We start from the raw sequence: 21,635 nt of genomic DNA on the forward strand, positions 1-21,635 counted from the left end.
CTTTGTTGGTGTGGCATGACACAGATTTTGAATTGTGGCAGTTTAAATTCACAAGAACTCTTGACTTTTATTTCACATTTCAGTATTGTCTGGTTCTCTGATACATACTTCTAATGGCCCTCATTTCCATGGTATCTGAGCATCTCACACTCCTTAACGCATTTATCATCGCAACGTTCTATGAAAGAGGAAAGTTCTCAGATCCTCCATAGAGGGAGGCACAGTGACTTTCCCTAAGACATTTAGGAATCCTGTAGTGGAACAAGGAAATGAACCTGGGCCTCCCAAGTCTAGAATCCTATTCACTGGACTCTCCTTCCTCTTGTTTAGCTCATAACTAAAACTCAAAACAAGCTAGGGTTGTCAGATGTCCTGCATCTGCGGGGCAGTCCCGAATTTCCATGGGAAGTCCCGCATCCTGCATTTACGCCAAAATGTCCCACAGTGACATTTTTGCCTAAAAGTAGGACCACAGGATATGTCATGGATATTCCCGGCACTGGCTGGGGTTCCCACGGCTAGGGCTGCCAGTGGGGCTCAGAGGTGGCTGGGAGCCCAGACAAGGCGATAGGGGACCCCAGCAGCCCCGTGGCTGGTAGCCAGCTGGGCTATGGAGCCCTGCCAAAAATCCTGGCTGCCGGAACTCCAGCCGGGGGTGGGAGAAACAGCAGCTGGTGGGACTTCATGCCACAGCTGGTGGGACTTCATGCCACAGCTGGCTCCCAGCCACAGGAACCCCAGCTGGGGGAGGGGCGTGGGTGCAGAGGGACCCCAGTAGCCCTGCGTCCAGGAGCCAGCTGGTGTGCAGGGTGCCCTGGCCTGGCGGCAGCCTCTCTGCTGCAACAGTCTCCCAGCCACAGGGCTGCCGGGCTCCCCGTACATCCCCCTGCCAGGGATCCTGCAGCTGGGGCTGTCTGTCCCGCTAACCCTCTCCAAAAATCTGGCAACCCTAAAACAAGACAGGCTAATTTTGTTTTAGTCTATGTATTGTTTAAGGGGTCCAGAGGCCTGATGCGCTGGCATGCGTTTTGCTGTATAGTCAGATTGAAATTTGCTCTTGAAAAAAGTGTGAGGAGCCAGAGATTTAGGTTTGGTCACCCTCCAAAGTTAAGTGCATGTAGCTACATGGGTCAGGGACATGAACAACCACAGGCCCAACCAACACAGTTGTACTAACCTAGCCCTCGGTGCAGATGCAGCTATGTTGACAGAACTAACTTCATTCACCGAGCTGAAAACTCTCTCTGCCTGCATAGGCTGTATTTACCTTGCAATTTTATACCTGTATATGCTGGTAGAAGCTCTGTAGCCATAAAAAAATTGTTTTGTGTTTTGACAAAGTATTCAAATGAAGCATTGTCTGCCTCAACTTTACAGGAAAGTTTGGTATCATTTTGGGGAAAATATTTGTTCGGCATCAATATTAGGATTATCTTTAAAAGCCCATTTGACAGTTTGTGGCTAAAAAGGGGAAAATTAGATTTCTCCTATGGAATGTGACAATAGCCTGAGAAATTAGACAAAAGAATTCATTGTTTCCCAAGCTCAGTTAAGCCTATTCAGTAAGAAAAGGCTGCATGTGCCAGCTCTGCAAGGCTGATAGTCTTGTGTTAGCCAGTAACTAGCCAACAAGATGCAAACACAGAGGTCAAGTCAAGGCAAGGACTGATTAATAAGACGCAAATGTTGACAGCTACAAAGGTGAAGCCACTGTTTAAGGCAGGGGTTCTTCAACCTTTACTGCAGCCTGCACCCATTTGGTTCTCAAAACATGTTCTCGCACCCCTGATTAAAAATCTAAAATGGAGATGGGGGGGCCAAACACTTTTAAATGCATATTAAATGTATGCAAAATAGTTTTATGTTATTACTCACCACAAATAATAGTACAGGAGGCATACAAAAATACGCAAGTACAACCCAGAGATGTTGCAGAGTTTTGCTGTGGAAGTAAACTGTAACCGACGCTCTAACAGTTAGCAACTAACTGAATTCAAACCAAGCCACTGCACTGCCACCTCATCATCTGCACATGCGTCAAGAAATACCCCGCAACATGGCAATACACTGTATTTTGTAGCAAGATAATTTCACTACTATTAACTTAAAAACCTGAAAATAATTTTTGTCAGTATATTGTAGTAACAGTTAAAAATGTATGTTAATAAATACATAGGTTTGATGAAACAAAGTAGTTATACTTACGTGCCTGTGCTTAATTTGTGTTTTTGAGGATTTACTTTTTAAAAAAACGTGGCATGTCTTGCAGCCCCAGAAAGGGCATTACACACCCCCAGAGGGTGTATGCACCCCTGGTTAAGAACCACTGGTTTAAGGCAAAAAGTCTAAAAAACCGAAGTGAAAACAGATGCCAGTCAGTTTGGTGCTAGACATATTCAAGTGAGAAACCAGCTTCCTTGGCTCCACATTTTCAAAAGTGGCCTCCAGATTCGGGTGCCCTGTGTTGTGAATGTTTTGTAAAGGACGCCCTCGGTGTCTCAGGCTGGATGCCCAGAGAAGAGTGAAGAGCCTCAAAGTGGAGACCACACTGGAAAATGTGTTCTACTCCCCAGTTTCCCCAACCCCACACTGCAGCCCTAGCTGTAAAATGGGAATAGCAGCACTTACTCACCCAAATCGATAAAGCTCTGTACCACGTTACGGAAAGAATTTTAGCCGTAAGTCAGGAAAGTGCTTAAGCAGGTGATTTGAATTCAATAGGCACTTAAGCTGAATAGCCCTTGGGCAGATCATTTCCTGTCTTGGGACCCATATCAGATAAATACTATTTGAGAGGCAGGGGAGTAGCAGGGGAAGTAGAGGAGGAACTGAAGAGACAAGAAAAGAGAATTAACAGGATGTAGGGAAAGACAGTCAAGCAGAGGAAAGATCCATGAATGTGGAGCTTGGGTCAGAGATCGGCAACTGTAATACAGGAAACTCTTTCACACCCGCAGCCCTGCACAGAGAGGCTGCCGGGTATGAGAATAGTGCGGTTAATAGAGAGTGATCCCTTGCCACCAGTTCTGACAGTGGGGATGTGCTGCACCAGTGCTCCCCTCCCAGAAGCCCTCAGCAGCCTGGCCCCCAGAGTGCTTGAGCAGCCTGCTTTGCACTCCCCGCTGGGGCTCAGCAGCTCAGGCCCTGGCCATGCGGCAGGGGGAGCGGGGGTCGGGTCCTGCTGCAGTTCAGCGGCCCCCTCTGGCTCAGGACCTGCCTGCGCTGTTGTGCAGGGAGCAGTGTGTGGGGGGGGGGGCACTGGGTCCCACCACAGCTCAGCAGGTGCATCAGCAGCTCAGGCCCCAGCCGTGCTACCGCTCAGGGAGGAGCAGGGGAGGGAGCTGGCTCCCCATGGTCTGGCCCCCATTCTGCCACATTCCCCACTGGTGCTCAGCAGCCCCAAGCCTAGGTGCTGGGCTAGCGCCTGGTGGCAGTGCCAGTTAGATGAGAGTACTGGTTGCTTGAATACCAGTTGAAGAGTTTACTGCAGCAAGAAGAACCAGCTTTTAAACTTTAGTAAACAAACTCAAAAACAACAAGAGGTGCCATGGCACCTTATGGACTAACAGATATTTTGGAGCATAAGCTTTCACGGGCAAAGACCTGCTTTGTAAAAACTCAATAATTCAAAAGCCACAATGCATGTGAATATAAGACTGTTCTTAATAAATAACGTCAAACCAGGCTTTTTGTAACCCTTGTTTTAAGACCGGCGTGCACACAATGACTTCTAAGGCGACACATGTTTACTGCGGGATGTTCAGAGACCTTTTACATATTCTATTTCCTCACACTTTACATGTGTGTTTGTACCACTGGCTTCCTGACTTTCACTCCTGAACCTTCCCCGTCTCTGGATAGTGTGACCATACTTCCCTTTGGAGAATACGGGACACCTGGTAAAATGGCTCAAACTCAAGCGAGTTCAATGGCAATCAATCAGAACTATGTGCTACCCTCCTGCAACCAGGGCCAGTCGGGAGTGAGGTCACAGGTGGGAAGGGGTAAAATGCCATTTGAGCTTGACGTCGAGCTCAAAGGAGGCCTGTGATTTAGACACTTGTCAAAGTTTTGCCATTTCTTAGGCTAGAAAAGCATTTGTTACATTTAAAAAAAGGATTCCAGTTCCATCTCATTCTTTTTTGGAATCTTATTTTGTTTTCATGTATCATCTTTTTTTTTTAATTTGTATTATGACGAGGGCTCTCAAAAGCTGGGCATGGCCCAGGCCTCTCTGGGGTTGTGGCTGCACTTGGCCAACATTTCGAAATGGCCATGCTAATGGCCAAATCGGAGGATACTAAAGAGGCACTGGAATGAATATTCAGCACCTCATTAGCATGCTGCCAGCCACAGAACTTTGAAAGTGCCACGTTTCGCTCACTCGGCTACTCGAGGGTCCTTTTCAAAAGGACACTGCAGACTTCGAAATCCCCTTATTCCTGTCAGCTGATATTCATTTCAGCACCTCATTAGCATCCTCCGACTTGGCCATTAGCATGGCCATTTCGAAATTTTGGCCAAGTGTGGCACAGCCTGGATCTGTGAGAGGCCCTGCTCCCAAGATACTTTAAAACTCCAGGGCCCAGCAGGGGAGGGGGGCCATGAGGGGCTGGGCTGAGGCAGGGTCTCAGGTAAAGGTGTAGTATGACTTCTGTTTTGCAGCAGGGCCCAGGAGGCTCAAGCCAGCTCCATAGGACAGGACCAGGGAGGCAGCACCACCTCTGCTGCATTCACACCAGCAGCCACCCAGCCTGGCTTGGCTGTGGTGGGGCTGAGGCTCTTCTCAAAAAGTTTGGAATCAGCTCAGGGTGCAGGGAAGGGTAGCACAGGGTGTGGAAAGAGGAGTGGCAGGGCTGTGTGCGGGCAAGAACTAGCTGGGGTGTGTGTGCAAGCAGCTCAGGGTTCAGGGACGGATAACTAAGGACTGTGTGCATATTAGCATCTAGCTCAGCCTGCAGGGAGGGGCAGCTTAGGGTGCCAGCAGGAGACAGCTCAGGGGACAGGCAGACAGTAGCCTTGGGCTGTATGTGTCCAGCGGGTAGCTCAGGGTGCAGGGAGGGAGTAGCTAGAAGCAGAGTGTGGACATGGGGTAGCTCATGCTGCACAGAAGGAGTGGCTGGGTGCTGTGGGTAGGCAGGGAGTAGCTTAGGGGGCAGGCAGGAAGTAGCAAGGGGCTGTGGGCAGGCAGGCGTAGCTAGAGATTGTGTGTGGACAGGGGATAACTAGAGCCTGGGTGCCAGGAGGGCTCCCCACAGCCCCTGCTGTCTGACGGCTCTGCCTGCACCCCGGCAGCTCTTACTGGCTGTGTGAGAAAAGGGGGCTGGAAGCTGGCCAGAGCCAGGGAGAGAGGAGGAGTGGGTCTGTCCCTGGGACTGCACTGCACTTTTACTCAGTTTTTTTTTTGTGCGGGGGCCGGGGGGGCACATGGATTGCTAGCGCTCAGGCATTCCGTCCTGCAGCTTCTGGCTTCATTGGCAGGAGAGAGGGGAACACCACGGATCAGGGCTTCAGCCCTCAGTGCCTGTCCTCAGCCCTGTGGGGTCACCAACTTGGGCATTCAGCTCTGCAGCTCTCAGCTTCCATGGGGAGCAGAGGGGGGTGCCAGGGATCGGGTTTCATCCCCACAGCCTGAAAGGGCTGGCTGTCTCCACCCCCCAGCCCGTTGGATATGCTGCTTTAGAGTGTATGGGGGTGGGGTGACACACACCCTAACCCTCCACCACACACAGGCAGCCTCCCTTACTGGCTTCATGGGTGTGGCTGCCTCTGAGCTTGCCTGACAGTGTGCCAGCCACAGGCAGGAGACTGCTGCAGCCGCACTGAGCATGGCTGCCCAGCAGGGGGCGCTGGAGCTGAAAATACAGGACAATTGGCAGGGGACTGGACTCAATGACCTCCCAGGGTCCCTTCCAGCTCCATGAGGTGTGTATCTCTGGAGGACGCTAGGGGGAGTTATCCAACATTTTGAGATAACATAGTGTTTGCTATTTAGATATGAGATGTTTGTTGTTGGGCTTTTAGACACTAAGCGGGTGTTTTCCCATGAAAGCTTATGCTCCAAAATAACTGTTAGTCTATAAGGTGCCACAGGGCTTCTTGCTGCATTTATCAAAAATAATCAGGAGTTTTTTTAAAAAAGAAAAAAAACCCCAAAACTTTGCAATTATAGCATTGGGAGCCATGAAAAGTCCTGAAAGAGCCACACGCAACTCCAGAGCTGCCGTTTGCAGACCCCTGCCCCTTAGGGCAACTCACTGAATCTTGGTGTTACTCAGTAACCCCATTTGCAAAATGGAGATAGTGCCTGCCTGTCTCAGAGAGAGGCAATGTGGCTTAGCAAACTGTGTTTAAAATAGCTTTGGGATATTTGAAAGAAAAGTGCCTTAGAAATGCAAAGTATTCTTCTTAAAACAGTTTGATGTAAGCCATGTCTACACTTCCAAAAAACTTCTAAATGGCCATGCTAATGGCCAAATTGAAGAATACTAATGAGGCACTGAAATGAATATTCAGTGCACCATCAGCATGCCATGCAGCACTTCAAAAGTGCTGCGGTTCACTTGCCCACAGCTCGTCTACACAGAGGTCCTTTTCGAAAGGACCCTGCCAACATTGAAATCCCCTTATTACTATCAGCAGATTTCGATGTTGGCAGGGTTCTTTCAAAAAGGACCCCTGTGCAGACGAGTCATGGGCGAGCGTACCGCTGCACTTTCAAAGTGCTGCATGGCATGCTGATGGAGCACTGAATATTCATTTCAGCACCTCATTAGTATTTTTCAATTTGGCCATTAGCATGGCACTTTCGAAATTTTTTGTAAATATAGCTGTAGCCATAATTGCATATTGAAGTAGAGGGGATTTTACCACTGCTATTAGAGGTTGATGTAGAATCCAGAAATGGGTGAACTCAGATACTTTGCATCTCTCTTTACACTGTAAGGTCTCTCTTTTGTAAGTCCCTCGGTGAACTTTCACATTAATAGGGCTGAACTTTTTTGTTATAAATTCCAGGCCTTGATTTTTCAAGTAAATCAGCCCACTTGTCATTTGAATAATTTGGCATGGGAGTGGATACGGTGATAATGATTTCTAGTTTGTTTAATTACTTAAGTGTAATATACCATGTTGGAAGCAGCAACAAGAATGTAAGGAGGAGGATAATGTGTGGCAGTGAAAACTCTGAGGAACCTAAATACTGATGGAAATAAAAATAGGATCTGGGACAGGCCAACTCCTTCCACAGACAAACCTGCTGGGGACTACCTGCTCCCAGAAACAGACTGAAGGAAGTCAGGAGACGAACAGATGACTCCTGCTGAAGATCAATTAGTGCATGTACTGGAAAAGCATAGTGGAAGCCAAATTATGACCACCTACTACCTCACTTCAAGAAGGATGGCAGAAGGGAACTCTGAGTCATGGTGGTACAACAACCAATGTCTAAACCACACTCAGATTTCTCCTAGTGATACAGCCAATGGAACTCTTATCAGGTGGGAAGAATGGGTAAGGCTTTTATTTTAAATCAGGTGGAATTTAATTATCCTTCTTTTGGGTTTTGCTATTTTGCTAATGTATCAGGATGAAGATTTTGGTTACTCTGATTGTTGCCTCCAATGGCAAGATTTATCAGTGATGGAACTGTCATTGAGAAACATACCAAAGGATGTTGTCTTTCTGTATGATGAGCTAGGCTCAACAAAAGAGGAAAATAAAATAAAAGAAGAGCAAGCAGCATCCTGGTATGAGGGGCTTTAATCCCCCTGCCTTCCCTAAATAGTGCCCCATATCCCTGCAGCAAAGCAGTCAGTAATTGAAGATCAGGTTGGTAGAACCTGTGGTTGTATGTACTTTTGCATGGAGCCTCTTTGCCCTAAGAATACACGCTGTGTGAACATAAGAATGGCTGAACTGGTCAGATCCAATGTCCATCTAACCCAGTATCCTGTCTTTGTCAGTGGCTGATGCTGGTTGCCCCAGAGGGAGGACACAGAATAGGTAATAATTGAAGGATCCCTTCCCTTTCACCTATTTCCAGCCTCTGACAAACAGAGGCTAAGGACACCATTCCTACCTGGGTTAGGGCTGCAGGGGAGGTGTGAGGGGTGAAGCTGGGCCATGCGGCCCTGTGGGGGGTTGAGCCGGAGCTGCACAGGGGGTGGTGAGCCGGAGCTGCACATGGGGGGTGAGGCAGAGCCGTGCATGGAGTGTGGTGAGCCAGAGCCATGTGGGGTGGGGGTGAACTGGTGCTGGGGGTGGGGTTTAAACCGGGGCTTTTCAGGGCCAGGAAGGTTGAGCCAGGGCCAGGGGGAGCTGGATTTTGAGTTGTGCTAAACTCATATAAATACAAATTAAGCGCAACTAGAAATCACGCATTACGAGGGTTTACTGTACAAGGAATAGGAGTTGGACTTACAGGGTAGTAAGTTCAAGGAACACCCTTCTTCCCTTTCTTGAAGATCAGTAGGACATTTACTTTTATCTAATCTTATCTTGTCAGTTTTTTACTGAAAAGGAACTTTAACAGTTGCCTACAAAGAGAGAGTGTCAAGTAGCGGAGGGGTAGCCGTGTTAGTCTGGATCTGTAACAGCAACGAAGGGTCCTGTGGCACCTTATAGACTAACAGAAAAGTTTTGAGCATGAGCTTTCGTGAGCACAGACTCACTTCATCAGATGCAGAGTGCTGAGCTCTCTTTTGCATTCAAATTTGACACATTAACACGTGGTTTGAACCGGGAGGGCAATTACCTGGCCCATTATAAGGACTCTTTTGCATACGTTGCTTTATCTGACTCTTGACTTCCCTCTCCTATGGCCCCTCTGCTCTTCTGATTTGATTACAATTTGTCTGATTTGTCAACCTTGATAACAATTTTTGGTTCTCTGTGCCTTAAATATTGAGTCTGTTCTGGTATGGCTATGGTCTGAAGAAGTGGGTCTGTCCCACAAAAGCTCACCACCTAATAAAATATTTTGTTAGCCTTTAAAGTGCTAATGGACTGCCTTTTTGTTTTCATTCACCTATGAAGACAGCTCTCCACTACTCTTGAAGGACTCTCATGGAAAACAATCTTTTAAAGGAATAGTATCAGAGAGGTAGCCATATTAGTCTGTAGCTTCGAGAACAACAAGAAGTCTTGTGGCACCTTATAGACTAACAGATATTTTGGATAGTAACAGAGAGGAAGCCGTGCTAGTCTATACACTATCAAAACAAAAAGCAGTCAAGTAGCACTATAAAGACTAGAAACATAGTTTATTAGGTGAGCTTTTGTGGGACAGACCCACTTCTTCAGACCATAGCCAGACCAGAACAGACTCAATATTTAAGGAGCATAAGCTTTCATGGGCAAAGACCCACTTCGTCAGATGTATTGTTTTAAAGGAATATGTTTGTGTTTCTTAATTTAGCCAGCCAACCAGCAAAGAGGAGTGAATGAGATCATTGCTTTAAAAGGCTATCTACTTCACTTGTAATAATGTAACGAGGGTGAAAATATCACTTATGCAATGCTGTGCCATGCCCTGTACAGATTGCTTCAGGCATTTCCTCATTTGGATTGGGCAAGACTGCTGCTTAAAATTCCCCCTCCCCCCAAGTAAGTTGTCTCTGTATGTTTGAAAGTTCAGAGTCATTTAGTGCTTTGGTAAGACTAACAATCCAGGAGACAGAAACCCTTTAGTAAGGTGGATAACTGGAAGAGCATGCGGGACAGTAGCAGATCATAGTTCTGCATCGTATCACACCGACAGACCCTTCTTCTGATATGGAAGGGCAACTTAGAAAAGAGGAGTAGCAGAGAGGGAGCCGTGCTAGTCAAAATACTATCAAAACAAAAAAGCAGTCAAGTAGCACTTTAAAGACTAACAAAATAATTTATTAGGGGAGCTTTTGTCTGCCAGAATTTGAAGTCTGTCCAATATACAAAGCATCTGGGCATTGTTGGCACATGATGGCATATATGATGTTAGTTGAGGAACATGAAAATGTGCCCGTGATTCTGTGAATAACCTGGTTAGGTCCAGTGATGGTATTGCCAGAATAGGCATGTGGACAAAGCTGGCAGCGGGCTTTGTTGCAACGAAAAGTCCCAGGACTGGTGTTCCTGCGGTATAGACTGTGGCTATTGGTAAGAATCCTCATAAGGTTAGGAGGTTGTCTGTAGGAGAGAACAGGCCTGTCACCTAGGGCCTTCTGGAGTGTCGCATCCCTATTAAGGATAGGTTGTGGGTCTTTAATAATTTGTTGCAGTGGTTTGAGTTGGGGGCTGTAGCTAATGACCAGCGGTGTTCTGTTCTTGGCTTTTTCGGGCCAATCTTGGAGTAGCTGGTCTCTGGGTATTCATCTGGCCCTGTCAATTTGTTTTTGTACTTCTCCTGGTGGGTAATTCAGGTTTATGAATATTTGGTAGAGATCTTATAGTTTTTGGTCTCTGTCAGTTGGATCAGACCAAATGCGATTGTACCTAAGGGCTTGACTGTAAACAGTGGATCTAGTTATGTGTGCAGGATGGAAGCTAGAAGCGTGTAGGTAAGTAAAGCGATCAGTGGGTTCCCGGTACAGTGTGGTACTTAGAGATTGGGAAGCACTCAGATGGTCTGGTAATGAGGTCATACAAGCAACTACAGTAGATTGATTTGGTGTGTACTGAGAGTATCAATTGCAGGGGTGTTATCTGAAATGCAGATACTTAAGCTGGAACGCACAAAAGGGACTACATCCCTAGATCCCAGTTTCACACTATTGTGGTACATAAAACTGCTGCTGAACCTTGTAGGTGCCTAATCCTAAATTTTTGCAGCAGATGTTCCCTATGCACCCAAGTTTCTGCCTGTCAGCATGTGCACTGGTGCTTGACACTGGGCATCCAGCTTTGCCCATCTCCCACTGAGACTCTGAGTGGTTCAGGTGCCAAGGAAAGACAAGCATCTGGACACTTCAGTCACTTGTGGCACTCAATCCAGTTGGTGCCATCTGACCATGCCTGCTGGGAGCAGGGGACAGGTGGCACAACTCCCTCAGAACTTTTTGCCCAGCGATGGGGAGCTCCAGCTGGGATGTAGGCGACTTCCAGTTCAAGTCACCACTCAGCTCAAGAGGAAGAAGGCATTTGGACAGGGATCTGCTACATCTCAGGCGAGTGCCCTAAGCAGTGGAATATGGGATAACCTGTTACGGGCGTCCCTCAGTCTCTCCTGTTGAAGTTGTTGTACTGTAGGTAAATCAGAGTCGTTGGAATAGGGGAACAGGATTCTGAATCCCCCGTATCCAGGGTATATGCTCGCAGGCTATAGTCATTCTCATGCTTGTGCTCTCGTTGCCTAAGTCTACACTGCCACTTTACTGCACTGCAACTTCCATGCTCCACAATGTGAAAATAACGCCGCCCCACCTGAGTGCTGGGAGTTACTCCCCTCAGAGAGGCGTTTTACCTGGAGGGCTGGGAGAGCTCTCGCCAAGCAGGCCTGCTGTAGCCATACGCTCACATTAAAGCGCTGCCCCAGCTGTGCTTCAATTTTAGAAGTGTGGACAAAGCTTTCACGCCGACACACACACACATTCCCCCCCACCACTTTCTCTCTGGCCTAAATGGTATCCCTGGCTTCTTGAAAAAATGGCATAGCTGCCTGTGCCTGAGTCCAAGAACCGCAGGCAGAGATAGGCACTTCATGGAATCAGAACACTAGGGCTGGGGCTTCACTACATAGTTTTGTCGACAGAAGGGGCCTCGACGACAGAGTCTCGACAGAGCTCTGCATTTTCCTTGACAGTATAATCCCTCAAAAAATTGAGGCATAACAACCTCTGGACACAGTACTGTCTACAAAAGTGCGGTGTAGCCACTCCTGTCGACACAGGGCTTCTGGTTGCCTGGCAGCCCTCTTTGCAGAGCTGCCATTCTGCTTTCTGGCACCAGAGGGCAGTGCAGCCTGACAGTTCTCTGCCAACGGAGCAAGTCCTGTGTAGATGCAATCTGCTGTCAGGTTCTGTCAATATTACCATGTGGACTGTAACTTATGTGGACAGATGTTTCTAGTGTAGACATAGCCTAGAACTGGAAGGGACCTCAAGAGGGCAGCAAGTCCAGTCCCCTGCAGTCATGGCAGGACCAAACACCATCCTGCTCACCCCATTAGATATTTATCCAACCTATTTTTAAACATCTGTAATGATGGAGAGTCTACAACCACCTGCAGCAATTTATTGCAGTACTTAATCACCTGACAGTTAGGAACTTTTCCCTCATGTCCAACCTAAATTTCCCTTGCTGCAATTTAAGCCCATTGCTTCTTGTCCTCTCCTCAGAGGCTAAGGAGAATAATTTTTCTCCCTCCTCTTTGTAACACCCTTGTAGGTACCTGAAAGCTGCTACCAATTCCCCTCCCAGACTTTTCTTTTCCAAACTAAACAAACCCGATTCTTTTAATCTTCTCTCATAGGTCATATTTTCTAGGAGAATGGGGGATGCTGGATAATAAAATGTGCTGGGTATTAGAGCTGGGGTCAGCAGCAGCCCTGCTCTGCCCCCCAGCTAGGCAGTGGACAGCCAGCCTACCTCTGTGTCCCTTTCTTTCCCCCACCTCCCTGCCCCTCTGCTAGGCAGCAGGCAGCTGGCTCTGTTCTGCACCCCACCCCCTCCCAGCCAAGCAGCAGTCAGCCCCAGTCACATGCCGGTTAACTGAATGTGCTGGGTATCAGAGTGACGTATAACTTGGCTTTTATGGTAGCTGCTCTTCTCCAATTTTTCCACATTTTTCCTAAAACATGGCACCCAGAACTGGACACAGTGCTCCAATTGAGGCACAATCAGCGCAGAGTAGAGTGGAAGAAATACGTTTCATGGTTTGCTCACAACACTCCTGTTAATGCATCCCTAGAATGATGTTTGCTTTTTTTTCAACAGCCTTAAGCTGTGTCTACACGTGCACGCTACTTCGAAGTAGCAGCACTAACTTCGAAATAGCGCCCGTCGCGGCTACACGCGTCGGGCGCTATTTCGAAGTTAACTTCGACGTTAGGCAGCGAGACGTCGAAGTCGCTAACCTCATGAGGGGATCGGAATAGCGCCCTACTTCGACGTTCAACGTCGAAGTAGGGACCGTGTAGACGATCTGCGTCCCGCAACGTCGAAATTGCTGGGTCCTCCATGGCGGCCATCAGCTGGGGGGTTGAGAGATGCTTTCTCTCCAGCCCCTGCGGGGCTCTATGGTCACCGTGGGCAGCAGCCCTTAGCCCAGGGCTTCTGGCTGCTGCTGCGGCAGCTGGGGATCCATGCTGCAGGCACAGGGTCTGCAACCAGTTGTCGGCTCTGTGTATCTTGTGTTGTTTAGTGCAACTGTGTCTGGGAGGGGCCCTTTAAGGAAGCGGCTTGCTGTTGAGTCCGCCCTGTGACCTTGTCTGCAGCTGTGCCTGGCACCCTTATTTCGATGTGTGCTACTTTGGCGTGTAGACGTACCCTCGCAGCGCCTATTTTGATGTGGTGCCGCGCAACGTCGAAGTTGAACGTTGACGTTGCCAGCCCTGGAGGACGTGTAGATGTTATTCATCGAAATAGCCTATTTCGATGTTGCTACATCGAAATAAGCTATTTCGATGTTGGCTTCACGTGTAGACGTAGCCTTACAGTGTTGACTCATACTCAGCTTCTGGTCCCCTAGAACCCTTAGATCCTTTTCTGCAGGACTCCATCCTAGGGAGTCACTTCCCATTTTGTACGTGTGAAACTGGTTGTTCCTCCCTACATGCAGTACTTCACATTTGTCCTTATTGAACTTCATCCTGTTTTCATTAAACCATTTCTCCAGTCTGACCAGATCATTCTGAATTCTGACCTCATCCCCCGAAGCTCTGAGTAAGTTGCAATCCTTCCCAGCTTGGCATCACCTGCAATCTTGGTAAGCATACTGCCCGTGCCATTATCTGTATTGTTGATGAAGATATTGAACAGAACTGCCTGGAAACTGACCCCGTGCAACCCCACTTGTTATCGCCTTGCAGTATGACACTGAACCTTTAGTATCTACTCTCTGTGATGGTTATCCAACCAGTTACACCCCCCACCTGATATTAGCCCCATCTATGTTGCATTTCCCTTGTGTATTGATAAGAAAGTCTTGTGATACTGCATCACTGCTTTACTAAAGTCTAGGTTTACCATGTCCACTGCTTCCCCTGTATCCACAAGGCTTGTTATCCTATCAAAGAAAGCTGTTGGGTTGGTTTGACATGATTTGTTTTTGACAAATTCCTGCTGTTAACTATCACCTTATTATTTTCCTGATGTTTGCAGATGGATTGCTTAATTATTTGCTCCATCTTTCCTGGCACAGAAATTAAGCTGACTGGTCTGTAATTTCCTGTGTTGTCCTTGTTTCCCCCCATCCCACCCTTTTCTCCCCTTTCCCTGCATCCTGGACTTAGGCACCTTGCTCTGTGAGAGGGGCAGGACTTAGCGCACACCCCCCTAGCCAGCATCTCCAACTGGCTGGCTTCAGGGGGCTTCCTGCCAAGCACACTGGCTTTTGTGAGCCACAGTCTATGGCACCCCTCTCTTTCCAGTCATTGTACAGGAGCTCAGGTGTTAAACTCACACTTTGAGAATCGATGTTCTGGATGCCTGAAAGTGAGATAATGTGGTGCCCAGTGTCACATTGTTTAGCTCAGTGCCACCAAACTTTTGGTCTCCCATCCCCTTACCTCTATCCACACCACCCCTCCTCCCTGGAGGAGTTCTGAGAGAGGAGATGCACATAGTCATGAGGGCAGAGGCTGAGGCCACAAGCTGGAGTGGAGCCTTGACTAGATGCTGAGGCTGGCAACTGGGATCCTCAAGGCAGGGCCAGCAGCTGGGACCCTAGGCATGAGACTGGAAACAGAGACCTGTGTGCAGGGCAGGCACCAGAGGCACTAGGCATGGTGTTGGTAGCTGGAGCCCCTATGTAATGCCAGGGACAGGAGTGGAGCTGGGTGCTCTCTCTTTCTGCACCCTGGGGGCTGACCCAGGCCCCAGCTGTATTTCTTGTAAATGGGTTTCTGCATCCCACCCGGAGGGGAGCACACCTGTAATGTGGGGGCCTCTGGCCTAACCTTTATGTGCATGCTGGCCTGCCAATGCCTGGAGAAAAGCACCCCAGTCATTTAATTTTAGAGGTGCTATGAAGGAGCTGTCTATTTGTAACATGGTTTTAGGTTTCAGATAGCTTTAGCCTACGAACATGGAATTCATGACTTACTTTTTTAAATTTGGAGCCCTGAATATGTTCTGACATACATCTTCTTTACTATGATTGTGTATGTTTTAGGCTGATTGTACAAGTCCTCATGGGTGTGATTCAAGAACATTTCTGGTAGCCTAAACATTATGGTTCACTGGGTAAAGGTATTGTCCTAAAGCAAAAGTATTTTGACTGTGATCCCATTAGGGGTTGATGCTGCATGGTGCTGAGCACTTTGTGGGATTACACTCTGATTGTTTATACATTTATTTAACATATTATCAGGTTAATCCCTCTTCATTCAGGATAGACTCTTACATGTACTGCACCTATTGTTAGAGCTCTGCAAATCTGCAGATATCCGCTTTATATCTGCAAGTTATCAGAGGGGTAGCTGTGTTGGTCTATATCTGCAAAAACAACAAGAAGTCCTGTGGCACCTTATAGACTAACAGATATTTTGGAGCATAAGCGTTCATGAGGAAAGACCTGCTTCATCAGGTGTCCATATCTGGGGAAATGCATGAAGATATTTGCAGCTCATTTTTGCAGACACAGATGCCAATTTTGTAAACAGAATCCTGCAAATTTGTGGATGTCAATTTTATATCCGCAGATAACCACATCTGCAAATCATTTGCAGATGCAGAGGCGAATGCCAATTTTATATCTGTGCAAGGCACTACCTGTTTGCTTGCCTGTTATACAAAAGTACGCTACAGTAGACCCCCGAGTTATGTGGAGGTTGCGTTCTTGTGCAACCCCACCTAAGTCAAATTTCACGTAACTCAAGAGCCAGGAAACTGACCAGCGCAGCAGTGCTAGTCAGTTTTCTGTCTCTTGTGAGTGGCAGGCAGCCAAGATCCTGGCTCTGAGCTGCTTCCTGCTCACAGGAGAGGGGAAACTGACCAGCGCTTCTGTGCTGGTCAGTTTCCCAGGTCCCATCAGTAGCAGCAGCCAACAGTCAGGCTGCCACTCCAACAAGAGCGGTTTCCCCACTTCTGTCAGGGTTGGAAACTGCTCCTGTCAGGGGCAGCAGCTGAGAGTCAGGCTCTGGCTGCTGCCCCTGACAAGTGCAGGGAAAGTGACCAGCACAGCAGCACTGGTCACTTTTCCTGCTCCTGTGTATGGCAGGGAGCTGGTGACCGGCTCCCGGAAGCCTGCCACTCACAGGAGCCAGGAAACTGACCAGCACTGTTGCACTGGTCAAATTCCCTGCTCCCCTGACTGGCAAGCAGCCTGAAGCCAGGCATCAGCTCCCCACAGCTCAGAGTAGTGTTAACCTGAGATTCACGCAACTTGAGTGCATGTATCTCAGGGTTCTACTGCATTCTGGTGAACTCCTGTTTAGTGTGTTTGTATTCCAGGAAAGTATCTCCTCTATTCCTTCACTTTCCATATTTGAGTGTTGAATTCAGCTTTTCTCATGGACCTGTAAGAGCAATAAGCTTGCCACATCATGAAATAAGCATTCAAGTCCTTACAAATGCCATAAGTTCTCCTCTCCCATCAGAAAGCCCCATGCTAATTATCTGAGCCTTTCTTCACACGGCTAATCAGAGGTTTCTTAGTATAGGATTTCAGAGTAACCATATTAGGCAAATCCCACTTTTCTTACTTCAGGGGGATTTTTACCTAAATCAGAACTGTAGGGTAAAGATTTTGTCATCATGGGAAGAGAGAGCCTGGAGGACTCAATATACAAGTGAACACAGAATGCTATTAGCACATATGAGTTCCTCAATCAGTGTTGCCCCACAGCAGGAAATGAGCTTACTTGCCTAGTCACTTGCAAAGTGAGAAGTGACTGCTTCCTAGCTAGGTTTTTGCATTTTTACTGTGTGTTTGTACTTGAACATAAATTGTCTGGATTATAAAAATACCACTTGTAAAATCCTTCAAAGAAAAGGACAGAGAAAATATATATTATCTAGATATATACTCTAGATAGTTTTGTTTAGGTTGCCATCTCTAATTCAAGCAATGGAATTAGCGTATTGAAGCAAAAAAATCTGAATTTAAATCAGGAGATCATCACATATATGAATGGAAGCTAAGAAATAGTATGATCTCATTGTTAATGTGGGCTTTCCCCATATGTTTGTATCTACCTATTGTCTCTCATTTTCTATTTTGATTATGACCAACTTGGGGCAGAGACCATGGCTCAGACACTCAAATGTATTTACAAAAACAACAAGAAGTCCTGTGGCACCTTATAGACTAATACAAATTTTGGAGCATAAGCTTTCGTGGGCAAAGACCCACTTCATCATGAAAGCTTATGCTCCAAAATTTCTGTTAGTCTATAAAGTGCCACAGGGCTTCTTGTTGTTTTTGAAGATAAAGACTAACACATCTATCTCTCTGATTCAAATGTATTTAGACTCGTAGCTTCCACTGATACTAACAAAAATTAAGTACTCTACCTAATTACCTTTGAGGATGTGGGCTGATATCTTTGTTATATATTTGTATAGCATGTAGCACAGCATGGCTACAATCACTAGATGTCACAAATAATAAATACAGACGCAATAATGATAATGTACAGGTTACAGAAACATCAGACTGCTGTTGATGATCACATATATAGTTGATATACATGTATGTGGTATAATGCAATTATTAAATTAATTTCCCAGGAAGTTCACATTTTGGTGTTAATATAAGTGAGGGTTCTCTGTGTTTAAATAAATGATCTCTAAAGATAATTTCAATGACTATAGTGCTGGTGAAGGGTAGCATAGGTTGCCATGAACAGCAAAGACACTTTTGGAGGCTCTGTGTTTAACTGTCTTCAAACCTCCCTTCCCTAATCCAACCCCTTCCCTCTTTTTGCAGTATCTCACCGATTTCTTGAAGAGCAAAACTAAGCAGAGTGGAACAAACAGCATTATCCAGCAGGGTGTTCCATTTCCTTCTCATCTTTATCTTTCCACTTGCCTAATTTTTAACCATCTAAGCTGTCTTCTGAAGCGTCAATATCTGAAACATGAAGAACTTGGTACTCCTGACCAAACTCAGCTCTGAAAAATGCATATGGACTTCAGTGGGATCTATACAAACCTAAAGGCAGACCTGGCCCTTTAATGATATAAAATACCTTCACAAAACAAAAAAGCAGTCTTGTAGCATGTTAGAGACTAACAAAATAATTTATCACCTAAAAATTATTTTTGTTACTCTCTAAAGTGCTACAGGACTGCTTTTTTGTTTTGTGAAGGTACAGACTAACTTGGCTACCTTTCTGGGACTATGAAATATCTTGGGAAGGAGGAAAAGCCATCTGGTCCCAGCTGCCTATATTTATTTTAATTTCCTGCTTTCCCACCATTGCCCTCAATCACCTACTTAAGAAGGAAGCTCAGGCACTGATGCACATTATCTCTTTAGGTCAATTGCCAGACGCTGCTGGAATCATCCAACTGTGACCCACACAACTGTGACTTCTGAGGCTGCCCACCGCTCTTTCTCTGTTGCTCACCTTGATGCATTGCTCAAGCAGGAAGTCAAAAGGACATACATAGATTTCCACTTCCAATCATAGCCTTCATGAAATAGGGCTATGTTAGCTAAGTCTATGCTACAGAGATCTTTTGAAAGAAGCCCCTCTGGGAGATCTCTTCCAAAAGAACTTAAAGAAGAGTGCGTCCACACACAAAAAAGCAGCTCAAAAGAGTGATCTGCTCCTTCGAAAGAGAGTGTACACACAACCCACATTCTTTTGAAAGAACAGGCCAGGGATTGACAATGAAGACTGGTCTTTCGAAAGAAGGGCCCTGCAGAACATCTACACATTCTAAACATTTTCTTTCAAAAGAAGCTTTTGAAATGAGGCGCTCTTCCTGAAACGGGAAAGGAAGAGTGATTTTTAACGGAGCGCCATATTCTTTTGATTTACTTTCCAAAAAACACTTTTTGTGTGTAGATGCTGCACGGGCTCTTTTGAAAGAGCCCTTTTCTTTCAAAAAATCTTTCAAAAGAACATGCTAGTGTAGACACAGCCCTTGCGTTTTCCTGGGCCAGCTAAATCTATTAAGCACTAAAGAAGTCAGTTCAGTGCAGGTACCACATAGCTGCACCAGTTGCCTTGGCTCAGACTCTAAATTTCTTTTTTGGGTTTATATCTTGATGTTAAGGTAATGTTTATGGATTGATGTCACTGCTGGTGCAAGGGAGGGTACATCTACGCTTATGGGAAGATCAACCTTCTGGCAGTTGATCTTCCAGGGTTCAATTTAGCACACCTTGTGGGGGCATGCTAAATCGAACTTCATGGCACTGCTGTGAACCCCAGTACTCCTGGCAGTCATGAGGAGTAAGGGCAGTTGACAGTAGAGTTCCTCCCAGTGTGTAGATTGCAGCAAAACTTGATTTCAGATAAGTCAACTCCAGCTATGTAATTGTCCTGGCTGGATTTGCATATCTAAAATCAATTGTACCTCCTAGTGTAGACCTGGCCTGAAAACGTTCCACTGAATGTGGCCAACTGGTCTTATATTTAATTAGCATTTTAAAGGGACTGAACCTCAATAGTTGCACTGATGCTGATGTTTTAATTAGAGATGGAAGATGACAAATTAATTCTTAGGAAGAACTCTCAGCACTTAGTGGAAATTTTACCTGAGTAGACCATATTCCTATGTACCACTGGTTCTTGAAGAGTACAGTAATCCCTCAAAATATGTGACTGTAGCACTTTGAAGACCAACAATAATCTTTATTAGATGATGAGCTTTCATGGGACAGACCCACTTCTTCAGATCTGGAGAATCCTGATAACGGAGAGGGAGAGAATTTAAAGAAAAAGATAGGGAAAAAAAAAGAAAGACAGGAGAAAAATGGACAAATCTGCTAGATAGGGCAGAAGGAAAGAAGGGGGAAGGGAGGAGAAAAAGTCCTCTGTAAGTGTCTATTAAGTTAAGTGGGATGCCTGTGGTCACTGCGAATATCAAAGGAGGGGAAATTGTCCTTGTAATGCATGAGATAATTGATATCTTTGAATCTGAGGTTAAAGGTATCAAACTTGAAAATAAATTCCAATTCAGGTGTTTTTCTTTTTAATCTGGTGTTAAAATCTCTTGTTGTTTTAGAACGCATTAGGTGTTGAATGCTGAGTCCAGCTAACTTGAAATGCTCACTTATGGCTTTATGTGTATGCAGATTCCTAATGTCTGATTAGTATCCATTCATTTTCTAGCAAAGTGATTGTCCAGTTTGTCCAATATAAATGGCAGAGGGGCATTGCTGGCACATGATGGCAAATACCACATTAGTGGAAGTGCAGGAACATGAGCCCAGATCATGTAACTGCCGTAGTTAGGTCCAGTGATGGTGTCTCCAGTATAAATATGTGGACAGAGTTGGCAGCAGGGTTTGCTGCAAGGAAAGGCTTTGGGATTAGTATTTCTGTGGTGTGGTGTGTGGTTGCTAGTTAGAATTTTCCTGAGGTTGGGTGGCTGTCCATAGGAAAGAACTGGCCTGTCGCCTAGCATTATGTTCCAGGATAGGTTGTAGATTGTCGATAATGTGCCGGAGGGGTTTGGGTTGGGATGATGACAAGCGGTGTTCTGTTCTTGGGCCTATCTAGAAGAAGCTGATTTCTGGGTAGTTGTTTGGGCCTGTCAATCTGTTTCTTTACTTCTCCTGGTGGGTAATTAATTTTACGAATGCCTCATAGAGAACTTGAAGTTTTTGGTCTCTGACAGTAGGATTGGAGCAGATGAGGTTGTATTTTAGGGCTTGACTATAAACGACTGGTTGTGTGATGTGTCCCAGATGGAAGTAAGGAGAGCATATGAGTAAGGAGAGCAGCAGCTGGACTCAGATGCACACAAACAAATCCCCCTACCATTCTCGGACAACAGACCGTGTACTTTTGAAATTAATAAGCAATACGTTTCCTTATTCTTCATTTCACAGCACAGTTGATAGGTCAAACATAACTAACTACAGTAGACCCCTGACTCACACATAGGTTGCGTTTCTGGGTAATCATGCATAAGTCAAATTTTGTGTAAATCAGGAAGGGGTCCCCCGCAGTCCTGGCTGTGCCTGGATCCCTGCTCCTGTGAATGGCAGGGAGCCCAGAGCCAGGTGCAGCAGCACTGGTCAGTTTCCTTGCTCCCACAAGTGGAGGAGAGCTGGGAGCTAGGTGCAGCTGCTGGGAGTCGGGAGTGCAAGGGCCTAGCTGCTGCTCACGTCATTCTAAGAAAAGCACAAGTCAAAATCGTGTAAGTCGGGGGGGTGTTTACTGTAGTCACCTGCTTCCCTATTTATTTTTACAAAATGACAAAATCTGATTTGAGCTTCATGGAGTCCGAAAGCAAATTAAAAACCCTCAACAAAAATAAATCTTAAACTGAATGTACAGAAATGAAATATTTACAAATTATTCACAAATTCTCTT

The sequence above is a fragment of the Carettochelys insculpta genome, chromosome 3, assembly GCF_033958435.1.
Source record: "Carettochelys insculpta isolate YL-2023 chromosome 3, ASM3395843v1, whole genome shotgun sequence".
NCBI classification, from domain to species: domain Eukaryota; kingdom Metazoa; phylum Chordata; order Testudines; family Carettochelyidae; genus Carettochelys; species Carettochelys insculpta.